The sequence below is a fragment of the Canis aureus genome, chromosome 1, assembly GCF_053574225.1.
Source record: "Canis aureus isolate CA01 chromosome 1, VMU_Caureus_v.1.0, whole genome shotgun sequence".
Classification (NCBI taxonomy): domain Eukaryota; kingdom Metazoa; phylum Chordata; class Mammalia; order Carnivora; family Canidae; genus Canis; species Canis aureus.
Window position 1 is genome coordinate 30,235,091 of NC_135611.1, and position 24,999 is coordinate 30,260,089.

Genomic DNA, 24,999 nt, shown 5'->3' on the forward strand with positions numbered 1-24,999 from the left:
TACAGAAAAACATTGTTTACTGAAAATAGAATTTGTAAATATTTATATATTTGTGCATTCTCTGGTGCAAAATGTATTTTTTACATTTTTTTTAAGATTTTATTTTTTAAGATTTTTTTAAGATTTTATTTTTTAAGATTTTTTTTAAGATTTATTTTTATTTTATTTTATATTTTTACTCATGAGAGACACAGAGACAGAGAGGGAGGCAGAGACACAGGCAGAGGGAGAAGCAGGACCCATGCAGGGAGCCCGATGTGGGACTTGATCCTGGTTCTCCAGGATCACACCCTGGGCTGAAAGTGGCGCCAAACCGCTGAGCCACCCGGGCTGCCCTATGTTTTGCATTTTTAATAAACTGTCTGATTTCCATTTTTTGGCCATTGGGGTTTTGGATGTGGAGATCACTATTATTTTACTAGGGTTAAAAACAAAATAATAAAAAAATTCAACACTGCATTTGTATCTTCTCAATAAAACAAAGCCATGTGCTTATTTGCACAAAGAGATGGAGCCAATTAATTTGAGTTCAGTTTAGAGATACTTCACAAAACTGTAAATCTCACAGACAAAACCACAGTGTTGCTATATTTCATACTAAATTGTTGCAGTGATTATTATCAGCATAAAATAGGTAATCTTAAGTGATTTTCATTTTGAATAGTATCCTATATATTAATACATATTTTATATATAACATATTACATATAATAATAGTAACATATTTGAAATATATAGAGATAAAATTTATCTTAAAATATAAATAACTAGCACAAAGAAATACTCCAATTATACAGGTAAAGAGTTAGAGTTCTTATTTTAATTCAAATACCTTCAAGAGGTAAAACCAAACAAAACTCCTTCAATTACATTAAATTCATATCATGAATTCAAATTCAAACCACAGAATTTACATTCACACTGCATACCATTGCAATGCATATCACTACATTTCAAATTTATTTTCAAAAGGTTTAAATTGCTAGGAAAAAAATTTATAGCTAATTATATTCATAATGGATTGTAAATAGAATAACATAAGTAAGTTCTTTCTAAATCAACATGCTTTTAATTTATTATATAGTTCTTGAACTCCAAAAGTCTTTTAAAGTTTTATATTTTATCTCCATTTAAACGCACTTTAAAGGGTTTTGTTTGCTTTTTTTGTGTTTTTGTTCATCATTCGTAAGCAGTTTTGATTCAAAGGGTTATTAGAAATGTAGTGAACTCTACTTATAGCTTGATTTTTAACAATATATGAAATTTAATAAGTCAAATAAAAAGCATCAGATGAAGAATAGTGCTACAGAAAGAGCTCTACCCTTCAAAACAGATCTGAGTTCTATACTGGCTGAGAGATTTTGGATAAATCACTTAATCTGAGTCCCAGTATATTTTCAAACATATTCATATGCATTTCATACACAGATGATGATAGACAATTATTAAGATTACATCTATCTACAGTTTTGCAAATTTTAGATTTATTGACTTTTTGCCCTTGAAAGAAATCTAAGTCTATAAGACTTAGCTAGTATTACTTTTGCTTTTACTGAGAATTTTGAAATAGATATTCAATACAGAGCATGCCTTTATTTAGGTCTGTATTTATTCTTAGAAGAAATTTGAAGGATTTTACAGTTGGAAGGCCTGAGACCAGCCTAGTTTATCAACCTAGCTAGTCTCTAAAGTTTCCTGGAGCCCTGGAATTATCCTAGATGGGAACATTTTTCGGGTGCTTGTGAGTTACTGTGGAAAATAGGTAGGGAGAGAAGGATTGATAGTGCTGGGCTAAACTGAGGACTCATTTGCTTGGTTAGTGCCCATATGAACAAGAATATTGATTTAAAAGAGGTTTTAGAATCTTTGTGGGAAAAACAAGGCTAATTTCATCTGGAAGACTGATCTGAGCCTGTTCGTGTAAGTGGATAGCAACCTAAAAAAGTGAGGTATACAAGACTTGGGTATCTGCTTGGATTGAAAGATGTGTTTATATTACAACTTTGTATCATTTGATAACCTTTCTGATTGGGCTTGTTTCAGAACACCGAAGAACTAGGAGAGGGATCCATTAAGTTGATTTTTCTATCTGTAGTCTTCCAAATGTAACAGACTGTGGGTAGCATAGATTATGTTTCCCCATAAAATCAGCCATGAATTTTAAACAAATTAACCCTTAAGCTTCTCCACACATCCCCAAATCCATTGTGAATATTAAGGAGTATTGTCCCCCATTGCTTCTGTGAAACGTGCTGCTCCCTTTGGGGAAAACTCTAAATTTGCACTCATGCAGATCTTTTCTACCATTTTTGTTTTAATCAACTTTTAGAAATTATTATATTATATAATATCTTTCTGTCTTGAAAACAATTTTATTTTATCAATTTAGAGAACACCTGATTAGATTTTAGCTGTTTCCCTGATGTGATTTTCCTCTCAAGTACAAATCGAGTCTTCATGTAGTATTTGTTTTACAAGAATCGTGGACTCCAGCCTTCCAGAGTGAGTTTTAGAAAGTAGCTAAATGGGGTTCTTGTATAGATTTAACATACATGTTCAGGACATGCAAATGAATTGTAGTCCAATTAACCACTTAGGGGAAAAAAAAAAAACAGCCCTAAATATCCTGTTAATGAACTGCATTCAAGCCATAAAAAGACGTTCCATCATGATGGGATTATAAAGATCCTGCCCTTAATTATGAGTTGTAAAAGCCACTTTCAGGTAGAAATAAAGAGGGTAACAGTTGTTCAATTAGAGGTGAACATTCATCTAGGAGGGAGAAAAGCCTTTCTGTGGTAAGACCCAGAAATCTTGTTTTTCTGCTAATGCGATTTCATACATTTTTGTTGCACGGTGGGCTGAGCAGCATTCCTGGTCTGTTGCCTCGGATGGGAATTGTTCAGCATCATGTCACACATAGCTGTGCCCCGAGTCCTCATGCTGAGCGGTGAACTGATCCCATGGTTGTAGTGACAGTTGCAGGAGAAAGCAGGCGCATGCTGATTCATTCCCAGCCTGCTCTTCCCATCTCTGCCTCCAGCCTAGCATCCTTTTCAGGTTTATTCATGAGCTCATCACTAGGGTAGAAAAAAAACTTTATTTGCATTATAACATTACATTTAAAAGCTATAAATTACTCAGAGCTATAAATACTGCCCCCTGGTAACCACCACCTCTCATAAAATCGGTGTTTGTGCACATGCATGCGTGAATATGTTCTTTGGATTTTCTCTCTACAACTTACATCTTACAACTCTACTAGATCTTTAACATTCTGAAACCTAGCAGTTAAAAGAGTGATAATTTTGCTTTGCTTTCTTTAAATGGAGAGTAAAGAATTCGGACTTCTTTGAAACAAGCTGTGATTCTGTGTGAAGCGTGGCAACAAGGCTCACTTCAGTTGGAAACCGTCATCATTCCATAAAAAAATGTTGCAATATAATGTATCTGGAAAGTTAAAAACCAGAAGGCCATTTCTGTTCTGTGGTGTCCAACAGAGACATAGGCAACTGAACTGATAATTTTTCACCAGCTTTTCCTCCCTGGGATATTTGTCAAGAAGTGCTTAATACCCAGCCCAGACTTTAAATCATCAAAATAATAATTCCTGCTGATCAAATATTTTCAGGAAGTGAAGAGTGGATACTTTGAGAAGAGCCAAAACTTTTTCTCAGGTTGCATACAAGGATAATCATGACCGTGTATCTCCCTCTCACCGTAAAAGAGAAAATCCTTTAGTCTTTTACTCAGACATGTCTACAAACTTGAACTTGCAGAAAAGCCTTGTGTCCTCTGCATACAGTGGCTCAGGCACTGGAGCTGCTGCTGTGTACAAGTGAGGGGTTGGCTGTTAGATCATTAGGTCTTTGGAGCAGGCTGAGTTAGGGGTGCAGTGGGGGTGACCCAGGGTAGGGTTGGCCCAAACCTCTTTCTCCAAAGTAAAGCACACGGTGTGTACATTATTAATTATAGAGTAAATATGAACTACAACTTCAGGAAGATTATAGGCCAATCTTCTCTTTTAAAAATAACATAATCACATCCTTTCTCTGGTGTTGTCTGTATGTTCTAGGAAATCTCAAGTCTGACTGGAACCCTTCTTGCTTGGTCCCAAGAAAAGATCCATCAGATCAGTCATCTTGTGTCCCTCCAAAAATCCAAAAGTTTGTGATACAGTGCTTCTCAGTTTATATTTGGAGGAGGGACAAGTGCAGGTATGAATCTCAGGCTATAAGCAGGTAGGGAGGAGCCTTATGTATAACTGAAATGGACTTCATTGTAAATGCCTCATTCTTTTGTGTAGTAGAAAGTAAATTCAGTCAATTTAGGATGTTCCCTCCTTCCTTTAGTATCGTGCCACATCCTGATTTTCTTCAGGGCACAAAGACAAGATCCCCTACTCCCTCAGCATTCTAGAAGCAGGAAGCCCTCGCTTGCCTTTCTGCGGCCCCACTCATTCCCTGCGGGGCCTGGGGGAAATGCAGCAGTTTCAGGGTTGCTCTCTGGACTCACCGCACAGGTCTTTTTTTTTTTCTTTCTGTTCTTGCACCTTTCTGGTCACAGGAATCTTAGGGCCTGATGCTTGACCCCCCGGGTTCACAAGGGAAGGCACAGTCCTGATTTTAGAGTTTCCGAACCTATCCGAGGGTAGAGCACTAAGGGCTCACCATCATGCTCGCTGTGTTGCTCCCTTTCCTCAAATCAGGGATCCGCTTAGAGACTCTTCAGGACCTGAGTATGCATGGCTTAAAAGCCAAACATAGGGGGTGTCATCCCTTCTAGAAAGCCATAAGAAATGTGGCCATCTTTAAGCTAAGTAAAGGGAGAAGAACTGGGAATGAAACAAAATCCAAAGAAACAATGATTATTCTGCCACTTTTTGATAGACTAAAACAAATTTCCTCTGGAAGGTTGCTTATCAAAAACATCATTTGATTGCTATTAGTGACTTCCCGTCTGTGTTCTGAAGGAAGTGGGGGAGGTGAGGTGTTAAGGCGGGTGGTGGTGGGGAGGGGATCACACTTATCAAGAAGAGGAATGAAATGTAAGAAATGTAGAGAGGACACAGTTAGAGACCCTGCTGAGAACAGCCATTTGCCTCAGGTAAAGTGCGCTGGAGGCGAGGTCCACATTGGGCCACTGTCTATCTGGCCTTCTGTGTTGCCCTGAGGAGTTTCCCCAAACTGTCCTGAAGGTGATGAGACAACTGGTGGGTTCAGGCAAGAAAGGGTCTTAATGAGATTTGTGGTTGGAAATTCCAGTTTGGTCATCATGCAGGATAGGAAGTTGGGGGCAAAATGGAAGAAGTTAGGAATCTTCCTTGGTGAATTAGCTAATCTAAGACTAGAATGAAGGTATGAATGAATCTAACCACTGGAATAAAGGTAAGAAGGCAATTTGAGAAATGAGGTGAAGGAGGAAGAGACTGAGTGAAGGAGAGGCAGAGTTAGGTGTACCCTTCCTGGAACTTTCCCAGTCAAGGGGAACTTGAGATAACAGGCCTGGTCCCTGAGCAAAGAGCTAGAGCTCCTAGGGATGCAGAACCTAACACCCAGGAATGGAATCCTGTGCCAGGAAATGTTAGTGGGGTTTTTTTTCCCTTGCTTCCCTCTTTCCTTTGACATACTGCTTTTCCTTCATTGTGAGTGGTGTCCGTTGTCTCAGGGGATGAATGATACAGCTGAAATAAGGCTTTTTAAACTCTGAAGGCTCTTGAGTCTCAAAAGTTTAAGCCCAGAATATCCCAGGACATCAAGTTTATTTAAAACATTAGATTTAGATCAATGAATGGCGACCAAAATAGTCTTTTGGCACAGATTTAGTTAAGAATATTTGGGCTAGGGGAGAAAAAGTGTAGGAAGGGGACTACTGGATGTTGGGTGTGTCTAGAAGGACATCACACATGCTGTGTTCTCTGACTCTCAGATATGACAATTTCCACCCCGTCCTGTCCCAAGCTAAGTCCTCAAGGTGGGATGGATACATGACTGTGCCCCTGGAGAGACAGGAGCGGCCTTGGAGCACAACACACTATGGCTTGCTTTCAGGATAGAGCCCAGAGAGGGGATAAGCCACGTAGATTTTCCCTCTATTTAACATGTGTGGAGTGGGAGAAGTAGAGATGGCTGCATGTGTAGACGGGTTGGATAGCATCAAGGATAGCATTTTTCCACATCCTGTCTGGCATAGGGAGAAATCACATACTCCCAATGCTCCCCAGAGTACACACTGTCTTCTGCACGTCTTTATTTTCCCATGGGAAGTTGGGAGAGGGGAGGCAGGGGCAGTTATTTCAGGCGAGGCTGAAATAACTGAGGCTACCTGCAATTGACACTGATTGAAATTGTTTAGTTATAAAGGCTGAAGTAAATTACATTTCTTGAACGCTTGGCTTTGTTCCACGGGGAGGAGTATCAGGCATAAGAGTTCATTAGAAATGACAAGAAACAAAATAACTGGAGACAGTGGGATAGAGCAACCAGATGAATAGGAAGGAAGATGATGGAGGCCAGGGAGACTCCCTAAGATGTTGTGGCAGGACAATTCCAGCAGGTATTGAGCAATGAGGCTTCTTCTTCTGGTTTGGGTGCCCAGGGAGGATGATGACGGCCCTCACTAACGCAGAAAAGTACAAGAGGCAGAGCAGATGGCAGATGTATAAGGGCGAGGGGGAGACCACTTTGAACATGTTGAATTGGGAGAATTCAAGTGGGGCTGGCTTGTAGTATATGTGGTCAACGTAGGTGTGTAGTAGGGTTACAGTGTTGAGTCTCTGAGATGGAAGCCATGATGAACACAAGATGATCTGGGGCAAGTGCAGACACTATCAGGAGGGCCAAGATCAGGACCTGGAGGCCACCAGAGGGTTTGTTGAAAGAAGATGAGCCTGCAAAAGAGATTGAAAAATAGAGTCACAGTTGACTGTAGCAGGGAGGAGAGAGCCATAGCTGAAGAAGGATTTCTTAACATGTGGGAAGATACTCACACAATCTTGCAGATTGAGGGGACAAGAGCATATGCTGGATCGGTGGGTATGAAGGAGAGACAGCGAAGGAGGTCCCCAAGGGGCTCGGGCTCACAGCGTCAGGAGAAGGTTACTGGGCACAGGGGTGTCTCCTTTCCTGCGGTGGGAAGGGAGGGATGGTAGAAATGGAGACATGCAGAAAAGCTCCAGGGGGAGATGCTGAGACATTCTGGCTGGATGTGCTCTTATTTTTTCTGTGAAGTATTTGTAAGTGGGACAGGAAGCTGAAAGTCCCTTGAGCTTCTCAAGGGAAGTGTCAGAAGCCACAACCGGATCTCTGAGCACCTCAATTTTGAGATTTCCTGAAGCTACAGATGCAGTCTAGGTGTGGGCACTGAGAAGCCAGATCCCAAATTTAATCAGGGTCGAAGCTTTGTTGGGCATGTAGGTGTCTAGTGAAAAGAATGGTGCTAAGGGAGGAAAACAGGTTTCTGGCAAGGTCATGATTTTCTAGCTCAGCTAAAAATTGCATTAGTTTTTTTTTTTTTTTTTTTTTACTGTTTCCAAAGGGTATGCAGGACCTGTGGATGTCTTACCATACAATCCTGACTCAAAGAAACCAGCAGTGATAATGGAATCCATTTTTCCTGTATTGGGGAGAAACATCCTTGCTCTTTTGAATGCATAAATGGAAAGCCTAAAACAAGGACTATATGTAAACATTTTTATTAGGGAAGAGAAAACGTTAATTCAACCTTAATACTGGTCTGATACAATTGTGTTCTAACTTCTTATCATCTTTCAATAGGGAATCAACTGTAAGTAGTTTTGTGAAGAATTGAGGTAGAACGACATGAAGGCACAAAAGCATCTGCTGACCATCACAAGTGATGGAAGGAAAGAGACTCCTTGTACCACCAATGCCAGTGGAAGGCAGGAATGTCAGCCAGGAGGAAAGTAGCTCTGGTTTATAGCAGATAATCCCCCCTCCCCCCAAATACAGCTAAACATGACTTAGAATGAATGAAGAAAGAGATTATGCTTTTAATTTTTAAAATTAGCCACAGGTCTCAATTGCATCATACTCCGCTTTTCCATTTGCATTGATGCTCTATAATCTAAACCAGTGGAAACCTTACTATGAGCTTTCCATGGAGGGTCAGACTATGCTCGGGTACTTCTCTTTTATTTATTTGTCTATCTATCGATATCTCTCTATCTATCTATCTATCTATCTATCTCATCTATTTATCTATCATCTATCTATCCTTTTATTTAGTTGGGATTCAGGCCACAATTTCAAAAACAACAATATAAAAAAGTAAGAAAAAGAAGAGACATAATTAATTAAAAAAAGCAAATATATACATGGTGCTTAATATCAGAAATTTGGCATTTGCTGCTGTTGGAAACGTAATAGAACTCTGTGTTTTTTAGAAGTCACATACACATATTTCTTATTGCCTAATAAGAAGTATTTACAATCTTCTGCAGAGAAACATAGCCCTAATCCTAATTTCAGAAAGGAGTGCATTAGTTTATGTCCTTTTAAATGGGTATTAAGTAAGATAACATATTTTTCCTGAGATTGAAACTTTGTTTAAATCCACAGTCTCAGGGATGCCTGGGTGGCTCAGTGGTTGAGCCAGCTCAGGTCGTGATCCTGGAATCCTGGAATCCTGGGATGGAGTACCTGCATCGGGCTCCCAGCAGGGACCTGCTTCTCCCTCTGCCTCCCTCTCTGTGTTTCTCATGAATAAGTAAATAAAATCTTTAAAAAAAATCTTCAGTATCAAGCCATTAAATGCATTTCTCAGAATGCTGAAGTAAATGATATTTGTATATTGTCTACTGGTTTCCAAAAAGCTGGTTTTAGAAATAAGGATGGAGAGTGAAACTCTAGAATCTCGGAGGACCTAGAGTAATAATTAGTAGTAGTTAACATGCACATTGCTCTACATATTTGCCATCCATATACTGTGTTTTGCATATTTTATCTCATGTAATAATCATATCACCTTATAGTGAAAGTATCAGCTTCATTTTCTGTTGAGGAAAACAAGATTCAAAGAAGTCAGAAAACTGTCACAAGCTGTAGCTTTTAAAAAACAGCCAGAATTTCACCCAAGACAGGCTGGTCCCAGGGCTTGAACTTTAACCCACTGGAGGTACTGTCCTTTACACTGTACTTCTCAATTTTCACATGCTGCCTGATGCACTGGGTCATAATCATTTCACAATTTAATTTTCTCACAAGTAGCTTAAGCGTTCATTATTATGTATAGTAAATTAAAGAATTTATCTCAAATGTTTTATTATGAAAGGAGACTTGTAGTTTCATGTATTCAGGACTATCTCTCCTTCTTGCTGAGGTGAACTGGCTACAAAAGTGCTTGGAAAGGCCAATATTTTGAAAGTTACAAAGAGTAGACCTTAAAAGTTCTCATAACAAGAAAAACATTTTGTAACTATGTATGATGATGGATGTTAACTGCACTTATTGTGTGATCATTTTGCAGTATATACAAATATCAAATCATTATGTTGTATACCTAAAACTAATATAATGTTGTATGTCAATTATACCTCAAAAATAAACAAAGAACAGCTACTTTTTTTTTTTTTTTTTTAGTGAGAGAGAGCAGGAGTTGGTGGGGAGGGGCAGAGAGGGAGAGAGAATCTTAAGCAGGCTCCACACCCATCACAAAGTCCAGTGCAGGGCTCAGTCTCATGACCCTGAGATCATGATCTGAGTAGAAATCAAGAGTTGGATGCTTACCCAGTGGAGCTATGTAGGTGCCCCAAGAGCACTTAATTCTTAAGGGCCGATCTAATAGAAGATTATAATGTGTGTCTTCATCATTGAAAATGATTCCTATGTTACCCTTTGACAGATTTGGAATGCATTTATCAATTTAACTGGTGGTCTAAGTAAATTTTTAACAGAGGAAGAATTAGGATGGTATTATGCATCAATTTTGTTTTATTTGAAATTAAAATCTCATTTTGTTATGAGGCTGTTTCTGTGCACTTTAATTTATATAATGCTTAATAACTTTGGAAGAAATGTTGATTAAAAGTGTTCATAGTAAGAATACATATTTGATCCTGGTAGCCTATAAGATCAAAAGCTAAAGAAACATCAAATAAATGGTTATTTTTAAAGCCAGGAACAAGAGAAAGATAGCCAATATCTTCACTTTTATTCTGGGCAATGTTATAAGACAAGAAAACGTAATAAGGAATGTAAGAAGTAGGAAGGAAAAGACAACTATTCCTATATTTAGAGAATATGATTGTCTAAGTAATATATCCAAGATAATCTACATTAAAATTTAAAAAGTAATACATATATTCTTGTATTTTAGATCAATTTGCAAAATAAATTGCATTCCTATATGACAGTAAAAGACAATAAAGAAATGTGATAGAAGAAATAGCCAATTCAAAACAGCAATTAATACTAGAAGGAGTCTAGCATAAATCTAATAAAATATATGAAAGATTTTTATGGAGCAAAATAAAACACTGTTGAAATCTCTAAAGGTATCTCTACAGAGTATGAGAGATGTGCCATGTATGTGGGTGGACAGTCACAATAACTTAACTGAAACTTCATTTGTGAAGATTTATTCTCAAATTCAATGTGATTTTAGTCAACATTTCCATAAGACTTCTCATGAATTTTGATAAGTTGATCAAAAAATATATGAAAGAGTAAAGACCAGGTATAGCCAAAACTATTTTAAAGATAAAAGTAAAGTGTCAGAAATTTCCTTACCAAATATTAAGATTTGTTATAAAGCTATAATAATAAAGACACTTGATACTGACACAGGGAAAAATTATTAGGGAAAGATATAGAGAGAAACCAAGATACAAATGGAAATTTGGTACATGATAGAAGTGCTATTACAAATTAATGGGAAATAGGTAGAATTTTCAATCACTGGAACTAAGAAAATTGGAACTATTCTCATTGGAAAAAAACATAGTTGGATACCTACTTCTTTCATACACAATAATAAATTCATATGGATTAAAGACTGAATACGAGAAGCAAAAATTTTAAACATTTAGACATCTTTATAGTCTCTAGATAAGAAAAAAAGCAATAACATTGGCAACAAATTAACATTTGTCCTTTGACTGAGGTTTTCTATTTCTAAATTTACATACTGAAGAGATTTTTACCCAACTGCTCTGGAGGCATACATAAAAATATTTGTTGCTTCATCATTTGTATTAATGATAGTGGTGACTTGAAGAGAATCTTAGTCCATTGGGATGCTATAATAAAATACCATAGACCGGGTGGCTTACAAACAGCAGACATTTAATTCTCACAGTAGTGGAGGCTGGCAAGTCCAAGATCAAGGTGCCAGCAAATTTAGTGTCTCATGATAGACCACTTTCTGGTTGTCTTTTTGATGTGTCCTCACATAGCAGAAGAAGGGGTGAGAAAGCACTCTAGGGTCTCTTTTATTTTTTTTTTTTTTATTTTTTTTTTTTTATTTATTTTTTTTTTATTGGTGTTCAATTTACTAACATACAGAATAACACCCAGTGCCCGTCACCCATTCACTCCCACCCCCCGCCCTCCTCCCCTTCTACCACCCCTAGTTCGTTTCCCAGAGTTAGCAGTCTTTATGTTCTGTCTCCCTTTCTGATATTTCCCACACATTTCTTCTCCCTTCCCTTATTTTCCCTTTCACTATTATTTATATTCCCCAAATGAATGAGAACATATAATGTTTGTCCTTCTCCGACTGACTTACTTCACTCAGCATAATACCCTCCAGTTCCATCCACGTTGAAGCAAATGGTGGGTATTTGTCATTTCTAATAGCTGAGTAATATTCCATTGTATACATAAACGGGCACCAATTCCATTCATGAAGGCTCCACTTTCATGACCTGATTATCTCCTAAAGGCCTTACCTCCAAATACTATCACATTGGAGAATAAGTTTCAGCACATGAATTTAGGGGAATACAAACATTCAGGCCATAGCAGAATCTAAATATTCACCAAGAGGAACATAGATTTAAAAACTTGTGTTCTTGTCATCCAACAGAGTGATATAACAGAGTGAATTAGAGAAACATATATCAATAGGGATGATTTCCCCAAATATAATGCTGCGGGCGGGGCTGGGGGGAACAAACAGTAGACTAACAGAGTATGAGGTCATAAAAGTTAAAAACATATAAAACAATCCTATACGTTGTTTAAAAATGCATATATATGTAGTGAAAATATCCTTAAGAATGATATAAGACTAAATAACTGCCATCAGGAGGAAGAAAAAGGAATGGAACTGGGAAAGGAGTAACAAAGATTCCAATTGTGTCTGTAATATTGTAGTTCTTTTTAAAAAATCTCAACTAAGTATGATAAAATGGTGAGATGAGAAAGTTGGCTAACATGTCTTGTTTATACTTTAATTATTCTCAGTACTTTTCAATACACTAGAAATATTTTTAAATAAATCTTTTTTTTAAAAAAAATGATTTTATTTATCTATTCATGAGAGAGAGAGAGGCAGAGACATAGGCAAAGGGAGAAGCAGGCTCCATGCAGGGAACCCAATATGGAACTCGATTCTGGGACTCCAGGATCATGCCCCGGGCCAAAGGCAGATGCTCAACCACTGAGCCACCTAGGGATCCCCTAGAAATATCTTTTTTTTTTTTTTTTTTAGAAATATCTTATAATAAAAATGATCAATTAGTAATTTTTCTTTCCAAAAAATGGGAATAATAAATGATTTTGGCTATTCTTATGGTTGTTATAAAAATGAATTTGGATAAATAAAATTATAACCATTCTAACGGGTCTCTGCTGGAATGCTATTGTGGTTTCAATTTGCCTTTTCCTAATGATTAGTAGTATTTAAGTATATTTCCATGTATTTATTAATTTTGAGTATATCTTCTGTGGTAAAATACTTATTTTTAAAAAATGAATTTGAGGGCACCTGGGTGGCTCAGTTGGTTAAGTGTTGGACTTTTGCTTTGGGATCAGGTCATGATCTCAGGGTCATAAGATCCAGCCCCTCATTGAGCCCCACACTGGGCTCCACACTCAGTACATAGTCTACTTGGGATTCTCTCTTTCCCTTCTCCTCTGCCCCTCCCCCTGCTTGTGCACTCTCTGTATCTCTCTCAAATAAATAAATACATAAATAAAATATTTTTAAAAAATGAACTTGGACAACAATTGTGAATATACTACAAAGGGTCCTACAGTTGCTGCTATTACATGAATTGCCAATAAAATCATGATTCAAAAATAAAATTCAATTATTACCATGATGAGTCCCATATTTTTTACCTCATTAAAAGCAATACGTGTAGCAATAATTACTGAAATTAGAAAATGTAACAATGATCACTAATGTAACATGTTTGTTGGAGACTGCTATGGCTATGGGTAATATTTTAATAGGATCCAGGGCTTCCCATCAGGCTACAAAGTACACTGTGAATGATTGTTTCATATGTTAGAAAAGCATCCACTTTATTCTATTATAGCTCAAATCATATTCTTATATTAATTTCTGCTTCCTTAGATTACCTAATCCCTCTCTTTCATTCCTATGTATAAATAAAGCTTATTGGGAAAGTGTCTTCTTACATCCTTATAGTTAGATGATTACATTATGGAAATGAAATGCTGAGTTCTGAGAATAAGCCTGAGATCTTGCAAGTTCTTACATGTTACTTGCTAATTAAGAGTCAGTGAAAGTTAGAATTAAGTCTATAGGCAGGAGTGGATATACAAAGAAAATACAGTAAATCTTATTAACTATTGTATTTCCAGGTGAAGTTTTTGAGATGATACAATTTTATTTTTTTATATGAAAGATATGCTGTTTTTCATATAACCCAGGAAGTGGACAAAAGATTAATGAAGATACGGTTTCTACTATGGAGGAATTTAAAAATTAAGCAAAAAGGTACTGCAAGCTAGACATCCACATATAAAGATGACCCCTACCTCTCAACATATATAAAACTTAAAGTGGATCAAAGACTTAAGTATGAGAGCTAAATGTGTAAAACTCTTAGAAGAAAACATGGGTTTAAATAATCTTGCATTAGGCAATGATTTCTAAAGCCCAGGAAACCAAAGGAAAAAATTCATAATTGTATTTCATCTAAATTAAAAACATTTGTACTTCAGAAGACTCCATTAATAAAGTGAAAAGACAATTTGTAGAATGGGAGAACATATTTGTAAGTCATATACCTGATAGGGGAGCTTGATTCAGAATATATAAATAACTATTATAACTTAATAAAAAGATGACTAATTCAGAAAATGGGCAAAGTATTTGAATAGACATTTCTCCAAAGGAGATATACAAATGGCCAGTAAGCATATAAAAACTTGCTGTACATCATTAGTCATTAGAGAAGTGCAAATCAAAATCATAATGACAAAAATCATAATGAGATATCACCTCACACCGATTAGGAAGGCTATGATGATATTTTAAAAAAGGAACAATAACAAATATTGGCAAGATATGAAGAAATTGGGAGTATAAAATGGTACACTTTGGAAGACAGTCTGGCAACTCCTTAAAAAGCTAAACCATATGACCCAACAATTCTACTTCTAGGTATGTACTCAAGAGCATTGAATATGTATGTCTACATAAAAACTTGTATGTGGATGTTCACAAGCAGCATTATTCATAATATTGCAAAAGTAGAAAGAACTCAACTGTCCATCAGTGGATGGACAAACAAAATGTGGTATCTCAATACAATGGAATAATTCTCTGCCATAAAAAGGAATTAAATATTGATACATAACACAACATGGATAAACCTTGAAAACATTATGCTGAGTGAGAGAAGCCAGACACAAGGCCACATAATGTATGATTCCATTATATGAAATGTCCAGAATAGGCAAATTCATAGAGAAAGAAAGTAAACTAGTCAGTGGCTGCCTGGAACTAGGAAGAGGGGAGGATAGGGAGTGATGGCTAATGGTATGAGGTGATCAAATGTTTTGGAATTAGATAGCAGTGATTGTTGTACAACCTTGTGCTCGCTTCGGCAGCACATATACTAAGATTGTTGTACAACCATGTGAATATATTAAAACCCATGATCTTTATAATTTAAAAGGGAGAGGGTAGGAAAGAGGTGAGAGACAGAAAGAGCTACATGGGAGAAGTGGTCAGGGAACTACTTTTGAAAGACCCGAGATAGCTAATACTCAATTGAAAAATTGTGCTTCTCTGATGTTAAAATCTCTATTTCTCCAAACTGTCAGGCAAGTCTGGTTCCCACCCCCTTACTCCCCCACACCCATGTGCACAACAGGAAAACTCTCTCCGAAAGATTAATGAGGACACGATTTTATTTACTCTAACAGGACTCCGAACAGAGTCCGGTGTATAACAGGCACTTGATAAAAGTGTGCTGAATGAATAGGTAAATACTTGTATGAACAGGCTTGATTTAATCCCACGATGAATTTGATCCCTATATATGTGTGAATGTGCAGAGATTAGATTTATTTGCACTTCACGTTCTCAGTACACCTAGCAGCCCTATCCTCAAAATTATGCTTTTAGAATACTATGATAATTTGTGAGAAGTGTCAGTACCCACACAATTTGTGGAGACTCTTGGTAATGAAACATAGGACCATGAAAAATGAAATAAACATTCAGTTTTTAGCTAATAAAGAATGATTAGGAAAAAAACTTAAAAGAAGTATAGGATTCTTGAAATAATAGTGTAGGAGAATCTCCCTTATAATATTAAAACGATGTAACACTATTTTTTGTGCAGATGAAGAAATAATTGAAGAGAAATCCTATCAGAGTAGGTTAGTGTTAGAAGTGGACATCCTCTAGAAATTTTTAAGAGATAGACTTCACAAATATTTACATGAAATTTAAATTACAATAATCATGCTTTATATATTTAAAATATTTTAAGATTATACTTTGTGCTATTTTAGGACTGCCTCAATAATTTTTCTCTCATGAGCTTTTGATCCTGCTGACTGTGTTTTGCTTTCTACAGTCCATTTTTATAATATAACCCTTGAGATAGACAAGACATCACTAAAGATATTATCTTTCTAGGGAGGTTAAAAAAGAGTTGATATTAGTTAGAAATAATTAGAAAAAAGAAATCTGCATCTCCAAATGGAGTTCTGAGAAAATTTCTGAAAGAATCTGGGTTACATCTACTTATCCCCTGATGACAGCTAATCCTGGTGAGGGTGATGGCAGGGTTAGTCTGGTTTATTCTCATATGCCCAGAGACTAAATGAAGTGACCAAAAAGAAAAAAGAGTGTACAACTGTAGCCATCCCAACAAATGAAAATGACTAACTGAATAAAGGGAAGAAAACAATATTGCCACTCATTCAGAAAATATTGAGGACCTACTATGTGCCAAGCATTGCCCAGAAATGAACTGAATAAATAAAATCATGCCCTGATGGGGTTTTCATGTTGTAGGCTCCCTTTTGCTACCCAATTATTACTAGAACTCCAAGAGAAGAATGGGGATAAATGAGGGGGACATCCAGTGGGTCTGAATCTGCCATTGTGGGCCAATGGCCAGAGGGGCCTGGGATCAAGAGGGAAGGAGAAGGAATGGAAATCCTAGGAAAGTCTGCAGACAGATCTAAATTGGCTAGCTACCTGGGCAGTCATCTCCCTTACTAAGCTCAAGTGACTATTAATGAGGCCCAAGGGATGAAATTACAGTACCTCTCCCCACCCATTTCCTACAAAACATAAGAAGGAAGTGATTGCTCTCTCCCAAGAGCCTTCACAGGGGCAGAATTTCAAGGTTGTTGCAGTGAGAGGTACTTTAAAGGAGGTATCAGAAGATTTGGGTTCTAGTGTAGATTGTATTGCTAACTAACCATTTACTGGTGTGTGAAATGAGAAGTTTAACTTATATAATCACTAAGGTCTCTCAGTCTGAACTGTTTATGTTAGCTCACTAAAAGCAGAAAAAAGGATCTCTGATTTGTGTGCACACGTTCTTTGATCCAAAACTCAAATCTTTACATAATGGTTACTAATAGAATAAATGAATAGGGCATGGGAAATCCTTTTTATAATAGAATGCCTAATATTCCTACATATAAGAATATAAGTTGAAATACTCCAAATTAAGTTTTGTTATTACTTAAAGTTTATAACATGAAAAGTCAAAATAAGGTTTTTTTTTTAAAGATTTTATTTATTTATTCATAGAGACACAGAGAGAGAGAGAGAGAGGCAGAGACACAGACAGAGGGAGAAGCAGGCTCCACGCAGGGAGCCTGACGTGAGACTCAATCCTGGGTCTCCAGGATCACACCCTTGGCTGCAGGAGGCGCTAAACTGCTGCACCACCGGGGCTGCCCTCAAAATAAGTTTTTAATCTAAAACCAATCCCGAGGTCCTGGGATCGAGTTCCACATCAGGCTCTCCACAGAGAGCCTGCTTCTCCCTTTGCCTATGTCTTTGTGTTTCTCATGAATAAATAAAAAAAATTTTTTAAAAGAAATCAATAGTTTATAAAAGTTTTGTAAATACACAAGGTTTCTTAAGAACCAATGATAACATTCAAAAAAAAATATTTTGTACAATATAGTTGTGATGCTAGTGGGTGAAATATCCCTTGGAATTCTCTCCCCATCATAAACCCTCACTTTCTTCAAAGTCTACCTCAAGTCCTAATTCCTCTGCGACATCTCCAATTACTCAAGTCAACACCAAGTTTTTCTTTATGGGTGAGATTCTATTACATTTAGTATTACTATTCTATAACATAGCACTTAAGACTATTTTAGATGATTTCTGTTTCATAGGATCAATTATTTCTTCACAAGATGCTTATAAACTCTTTAAAGGTAATAACCTTGTCTTTGGCGTGGTTGTTACGTCTGCTTTGGGGAAGTCCATTAGTAAGGCTGATAGAGCAAATACCTGAAGGGAAAAGAACATAGAATGTCATAAATGTAGAAGTTAGAAATCGCCTAAATTCCACCCTCTGACCACACAAACCACATCCCTTACTAGTGTGGCTATGTCAATCTTTTACTGGACTATAAGCAACTTTGAAGATAAAAGTTATTTTCTACTCATCTCAACCATCTCTCCTCTTCACTTTGCACCAACCACTCTGTCCATATCATCCCACTAAAAAGCCTACCAAAGTGTTTCACAACAACTAGAGAATTTATCCCAAAGAGCCATTTACTATGAAATGAGTTCCGGGGTACCTGGATGGCTCAGTTGGTTAGGTGTCTGTCTTTGGCTCAGGTCATGATCCTAGGGTCCACTCAGCCTGCTTCTTCCTCTCCTCCCTGCTTGTTCTCTCTCTCACTATCTCTGTCTCTCTCTCTCAAAGAAATAAATAAAATCTTAAAAAAAAAAAAAAAAGAAGAAGAAAGAATGAAATGAGTCCCAGTGATAGGTAGATCCAACACCTGGAGCACATTCTGGCTTGACTGTCTTTCCTAAGTGTAGAAGACCATGCGTGATGCTTGGTGAGAAAATCAATTTCCAATCATTGCCCTTCCTCCCCACATCCAACTGAAAAATATGAACCAACACAAACAAATAAAATATGTCTCTCTCAAGACAGGGCACTGGAACTCTTGCAAATGGAGCCCAACTTGTCTATTCTGTAAACTGAATAGTTTCAGATAGGATCAGACACTTTCAGCAAAGTTCTGTCTGGGTCTGCCAGATTGAATGGTCCTACTCTGTGATCAGAAGAGCTTGTAGGAATCTACCCCTGCTTGGGCCAGCAGTAATAGGTCTACAACTAACTGGGGACGTTACTTAATTTTATTTATTTACTGGACAGAATTAATCAGTTCTGTTACATTTTTATATTTTTTATGTTTTGTCAATGTCAATTCCATCTGTAATATGTCCTTTTCAAGACTCATTCTGTGTGTTTTATCTTATCTTCTTTCTGCAATCTGTGGGTTTTAAGCTCTATTAGCTGAGCTTCTTAGAATTGAGGAAGTTGAGAAGTTGCATGAGCCGCAACAGTTGGCATAATGTGTCAGAGGACAGAGAAATGCAATCCAACAAACACTTACTGGGCACTTATTTTATGCAAGGTGCTGTGTTAGCTGTTTGAACAGAAGGTTGAGCAAGGTACAGGTCCTGCCCTTAAAGAACTCACAATCTGTTTGCAGGAGATGTATATGTGTAGGCACGCATATACACACATGCACAGAACTAATACCAGTTAGAGTACTCCAAGTAATTCACTAGAGGGATAAGCAAGTGCTGAGAGAAGATAAAAGTAAAAATTCATTCTGATTGAGAGTGTTAGGAACTAGGAAGGTTAATATTCAGATACAACTTAAGACAAATAGACTTTCTCTTTTTTTAAGATTTTATTTATTTATTCATGACAGACACAGAGGCAGAGACATAGGCAATGGGAGAAGCAGATCACAACCTGAGCTGAAGGCAGATGCTCAACCACTAAGCCACCCAAGCACTTCCAAACTATTGATTTCAATGGGGTGGTTGAGTAAAAGGGGTAAGAAACTAGAGTTTCAAAAGCTCATTAAAAAGTTATTTTTCCTGCAGAAAATTCAATTACAAGTTTTTTACATGTGTGCTTTGCCATAAAGCTAAAACAATAAAGTGTTTAATCAAAACTTAGAAAACAATAATCAAATGTTATAGAGAATAATAAAATAACACTTTAAGACCAGAACAAAATCAGTGAATTATAAACTATTATTTACAATCTGTTTTTTTAATCCTAAATTAAAATAACATGGTTTAAAAAAACACATACACGCATAAAATGAAAACAAAGAAAACCAGCATAGCTCCTGGCCTCAACTAGCTTGTAGACCCTCAGACAAAGTAGCTAACGTGTTCTTAGGCAGCTCTTTTCTCAGGCACACAGTGCCAATATCTGATCAAGCTCACATTCTAACCAATTGGCATGGAATGCAATGAATGCAATGAATCAATGGAATTATATCCAATTCTCATTTTGAAAATTTAAGCTGTAAGAGAAATGCCATGTTTGAATAGCAACCATAACTTTACCAGATTTGTAAGTGCTTTCAAACATGTCACTTGGTGGATCCCCACTCACACTGCCTGCCTGTGTGTGGTAGGTAGACTTCTAAGATGGGCCCCCAATGATCCCTACCTACTGATAGTCACGTCTTCTCTAATCCCCTCCTCGTGAATGCAGACTGGACCTGGGGACTTGCCTCTAGCCAATAAAATAGGGCAAAGCAGTAGGATATCACTTCTGTAATTAGATTACAAAAGATTGTGAGTTTTGTTTTGTTGGTAGACTCTCTCATTGGCTTTATTTTTTTTTTTAATTTTTTTTTATTATTATTTATGATAGTCACAGAGAGAAAGAGAGAGGCAGAGACATAGGCAGAGGGAGAAGCAGGCTCCATGCACCGGGAGCCCGACGTGGGATTCGATCCTGGGTCTCCAGGATTGCGCCCTGGGCCAAAGGCAGGCGCTTAACTGCTGCGCCACCCAGGGATCCCTCTCATTGGCTTTAAAGCTAGCTGCCATATTAGACAGGCCACATGGCAAAGGAAGGAGGGCAGCTTTTGACCAATAGCCAGTGAGGAGCTGAGGTCCTCAGTCCAGTAACTAGAGAAGATCCGAATTCTTCCAACCATCATGTAAATGAACTTGGAAATAAATCTTTCCCCAGTTGAGCCTTCAGATTGCCTTGGCTGCAGCCAGTGAGAGACCCTGATGCAGAAGACTCAGATAACAATCTCTGGATTCCAGTGGAAAATTTTATTATAAACTTGTATTGTTCTAAGCTACCAAGTATTGGTTGGAGTAATTTGTTATACAGAGTAGGGAAGGAAAAACTTAACTTTCTTCCACTTCATTCCTAAGTTTTCCAGCTGAGACTCTGGAAATGAGACTGACAAAAACAGATTAACAAGAGAAAAACAAACAGAAGTTTATTAACATGTGCACTGAACTTGTGCACTAGAGCACTCGGTGATGGGCAACTCAAAGGGTGGTTAGAATTTGGGCTTATATAGAATCTTAACAAAGAACAATACTTTTTTTTTTTTTTTTAGAGAAATGACAAGACAAAGGAAAAGGACTTTGAGCTTCCAAGGCTGGTACATTGTGGGCAGGCAAATAATGATAGATAAGGGCAAAGTGGTAAGGTTTTTTTATGTAGATTTCTCTGGAAGGGGGACACCTTTATACATTTACTTCCTTCTTTAAGGCAAATAGGGAGAGGACAGAGAGCTTTTCTTGTATCTACTTCTTCTCACTTGCCTTCAGCTCAAAGTAATCCTTATGCTAAAGTGAAATATTTTGGGGTGGCATATTCTGCTACCCTTCACCAGCAACAGATAATTAATGTGATAACTAATGTGTACTCTGTGATATAGTAGGAGATGTTTATATCTCCACTTTACAACCTGACAAATATGGCTCAGAGACATTAGATAACTAGTGTTCTGCAGTGAGAAGCTGCCACCAGAATGATTGTGATTCTCAGCCAAGTAGAGTGGCATTGGTCCCTCACACTAGTGATCTTGCACACAAATGTGGCACATATGGACTGTGTGACAATGTCAATCTCTAGTTACTTTTCTTTCCTCTTTATCCACTAGTGCCCATTACATTAGTCACTACATTACATAATCATTACATTATTAATCTACAATTGCGAGGAGTATTGGAAGATTCTGGGATGCTGTATTTGGATCAAGCTCACCTCGTTGTGTTTGGTGATAGCCATGCACCTTATATTTGTGCTCTTGTGTAACACTGCGGGAAATGAGGGTGTTGAGACCATAGATTCCGGAATCAGGCATGCTTAGATTCAAATATATGCCATTTTATGGATATTTGTAATGTTACCAAATGCCTCTGTACATCAGTTTCTACATCTAAGAAACAGAAATAATAAAAATGGAGATTTTTACCTGGAAGTGTTATGAAGATTCCATCAGGTAACACATAAAGCCCTGATACATAAACATCAAATGTCAGTTTCTCCTTGAGCCTGTCTGCCCTTCATGTGGCCAAAGATGTCCATGCATCTTGTTATTCTGAGAAGCACTTGTCTATTGGAAAAGCCTGAGTATTTTAGAAGTTATAATTTTTAAAATTTTAACTTATGAGGACACCTGGGTGGCTCAGCCAGTTAAGTGCCTTCCTTTGACTCGGGTCATGATCCCAGGGTCCTGCTCAGTGGAGAGCCTGCTTCTCCCTCCCCTCCCTCATGCTCTCATGCTATCTCTGTCTCACTTTCTCTCAAATAAATAAATAAATAAAATCATAAAAAAGTTTTTAAACTTATAGCCCTCCTAAATTTATCTTTATTCCCAAATAACACTTTCTCAAAGCAATTGAAACTGAATGAATATCTGATGGGCCAAATGCCTCTAATTTTAAGGACTGTACAATCATAAATCATATGGACACTGAAGATCTTGCTGTAAATAAGAGTAGAGAATGCACAGACTAAGAATGTGGGCTCTGAAGTCAGTCTTCCTGGATCGAATTCTCTGCCAAATACTAGCTTGGTGACGTTGAGCTCTGCCATTTGACAAATGAATAATATAAGGGTACTTATTCATAGGGGAGTGTAGTGAGGATTGAATGAATTCAACTTTGTTATGTGCTGTTAAAAAGAAAGTTTAAATGATCTTATTAACTTTATTCAACAGTTCATGAATTGGGCAGCATCCTATCCAGCAGATAGAAAGGTGCTAAAGAGCTATACAAAATAAAAGAATTCTATAAGCAGAAGGGTTGGAACAGGAAGCCATACTAGGCCATAAAGTGGATAGTTAATGAAAGGTTATTTCCCTTTAGTGGATGACCAGGAGTCTATCAGGCAGATTACCTAATAAATGCTGACCCGACAATTCCTAATGGACTGGTTTAAGATTCCATTTCTCAGACACCTAAAACTCTGATTCAGTTTCAGTTTGGTGATGTGTTGCTTAGCATAAGCAACTCCATTTTAGGTCTGTTGTCTTATTTTTAAAGGTGTGTAGTACATGATCTTCAGCAGAAGAGTCGAAAAGCACACTTGTGAAGAGAAGTTTTGTTTTATAAGGTTTATTTGGGGTGTATACTTGGCATTTTGCCTGGAGGTAAATGATGTTTTTTTCTAGGCAGACTTTAATGGGTCTTGCTCAAAGCAATAGACATGAAGCCGCTTATGAAATCATACCTTATTTTGAATAGATTTAAAAATTGAATTATTGAGTTGTTCAAAACCCTGGCCTGTGAACTTCTAACCCCTATATAACCAATGAAACTGTCCAAAGACAAGATTTTAAAATTTAATTTGTCAAAGGTAGTTCTTTTTCAGTTTGCTTTGCTTTCTAAGAGGCAAGGGTAGACTCTGGTCAGAGTATTTCTTTTATCATGGCAAGGAAATGTTGAGTTACTCCTGTTGATCTCACTAACCCGACTGTAGCTCTCTAAGGAATCCGGTAGCTTTTCCTGAGAACATAGAGCCTGCCCGGCAGGGAGAGTAAAAAGTACGTCTGTCGCTCAGCCTCCTTTGTCAACAGCCAGCCTCTGGCCTTGGGAACCAAGTGGCAGCAGTTTGCAAATGTATATGCTTGGCGGAAGCCTGCCGATCCCTTTGTCCTTGAACCACGGGTGGCCTAATAGAGAAGCCTGAGTGTGTCATCCCTGACTACCCTAGTTTCCAGGAAGGAACACGATGGGTAATTTTTCCAATGATATCTAATGTGAACATTGAGAATTTAACCCATTCTCATTCTAGGTACAAGTAACTAGTTCTACGTGCTCTCCTACAAACCTACTGCTCAAACAGCCAGGTGGATACAGATTTTTTTTTAGTTGAAGTGTAATTGGCATATGATATTATCTTAGTTTCAGGTGTAAAACATGATACATTTATATACATTTGGAAGTGATCATCCAACTACCATCTGTCACCATACAAAGTTGCTACAATACTATTGACTATATTCTCTATGCCATGTATTATATCTCTGCGGCATTTGTTTTCCAACTGGAAGTTTATACCTTTGAATCTCCTTTCCCAATTTTGCTCATTTCCCCATCCTATTCCCCTCTGGCAACTTCCAGATTGTTTTTGGTATCTTTGAGTCAGTTCCTATTTTGTTTTTTGGATTCCACATATAAGTAAAATCATACAGTACTTGCCTTTCTCTGACTTATTCCACTTAGTAGGAAGGTCCATCCTACTAGGTCCATCCATGTTGTTGCAACTGGTAAGATTTCTTTCTTTTTTATGGCTGAGCAATACTGTGTGCGTGTGTTTATGTGTGTATATTTGTATGTGTGTCAAACATCTTCTTTATCCATTCATCTTTTTTTTTTTTTTTTTTTTTTACAGATCCTGACGCAGGTTTATTTGTACAAATAGCACAGGAGGACACCAGGCCCATGCAGACAGAAGCCCAGGGGTCATACCAGTCCTTCCGTCCTCACACTGGCAGGCAGAAGCCTCTACACTGGAGCCTTTGTGGGGGCCTGGGCACCTTTGGGAGCCTGCGCTGCAGGAGTAGAAGCAGGAGCCAGAGCCGGGGTCGCAGCTGCAGCCTGGTCCTTGGTTTGAGCCTTGGCCTTGGCCTTTGGCCGGCAGAGCCTGAGACCTTTGGCAATGCAGGCATGAGCACGTTTCCCGACCTTGGGGTGAGTGATGTAGGCCAGTCGATTGAGCTTGTGGCTGCCGCACTTTGGGATCTTGGGCTTAACCTCCTTGGGCTTGACAAGGGCCTTGATAGCCTCAGCACACGCAGTCATGGCCTTGGCATTGTTGGCCTGTATCTTCTTCAGGCCCTTCTTGTGCTTCTTGGCAAAGTGCATGTTCCTCAGGAACTTGGGGTCTACCCCCTTAAGAGATCCGTATCTTTGTGACCGGGGTTTCTTGATGCCATTTCTGTGCCATTTTCGTGACTGGTTGTGCATGGTGTGGTTCTTGGACTTGGCCATGTCTGCACCAAAGCCCGCAGCTCCCCCTATCCATTCATCTATTAATGGACAGTT

General features: G+C 37.8%; 1 long non-coding RNA gene and 1 pseudogene across 1 annotated transcript; both read right to left on the bottom strand.

Annotated features, from left to right (window-relative positions):
- Nucleotides 1-4,564: 4,564 nt before the first annotated feature.
- Nucleotides 4,565-17,957, bottom strand: LOC144312039 (uncharacterized). The gene is made up of 3 exons (XR_013377463.1): nt 17,867-17,957; nt 6,989-7,124; nt 4,565-6,889 (listed from the first exon to the last, which is right to left on the bottom strand). It is a non-coding gene; the product is annotated as an uncharacterized LOC144312039 (long non-coding RNA).
- Nucleotides 17,958-24,320: 6,363 nt separating this feature from the next.
- LOC144282343 (large ribosomal subunit protein eL29 pseudogene) lies at nt 24,321-24,965 on the bottom strand (annotated as a pseudogene).
- Between the last annotated feature and the right edge of the window lie 34 nt (nt 24,966-24,999).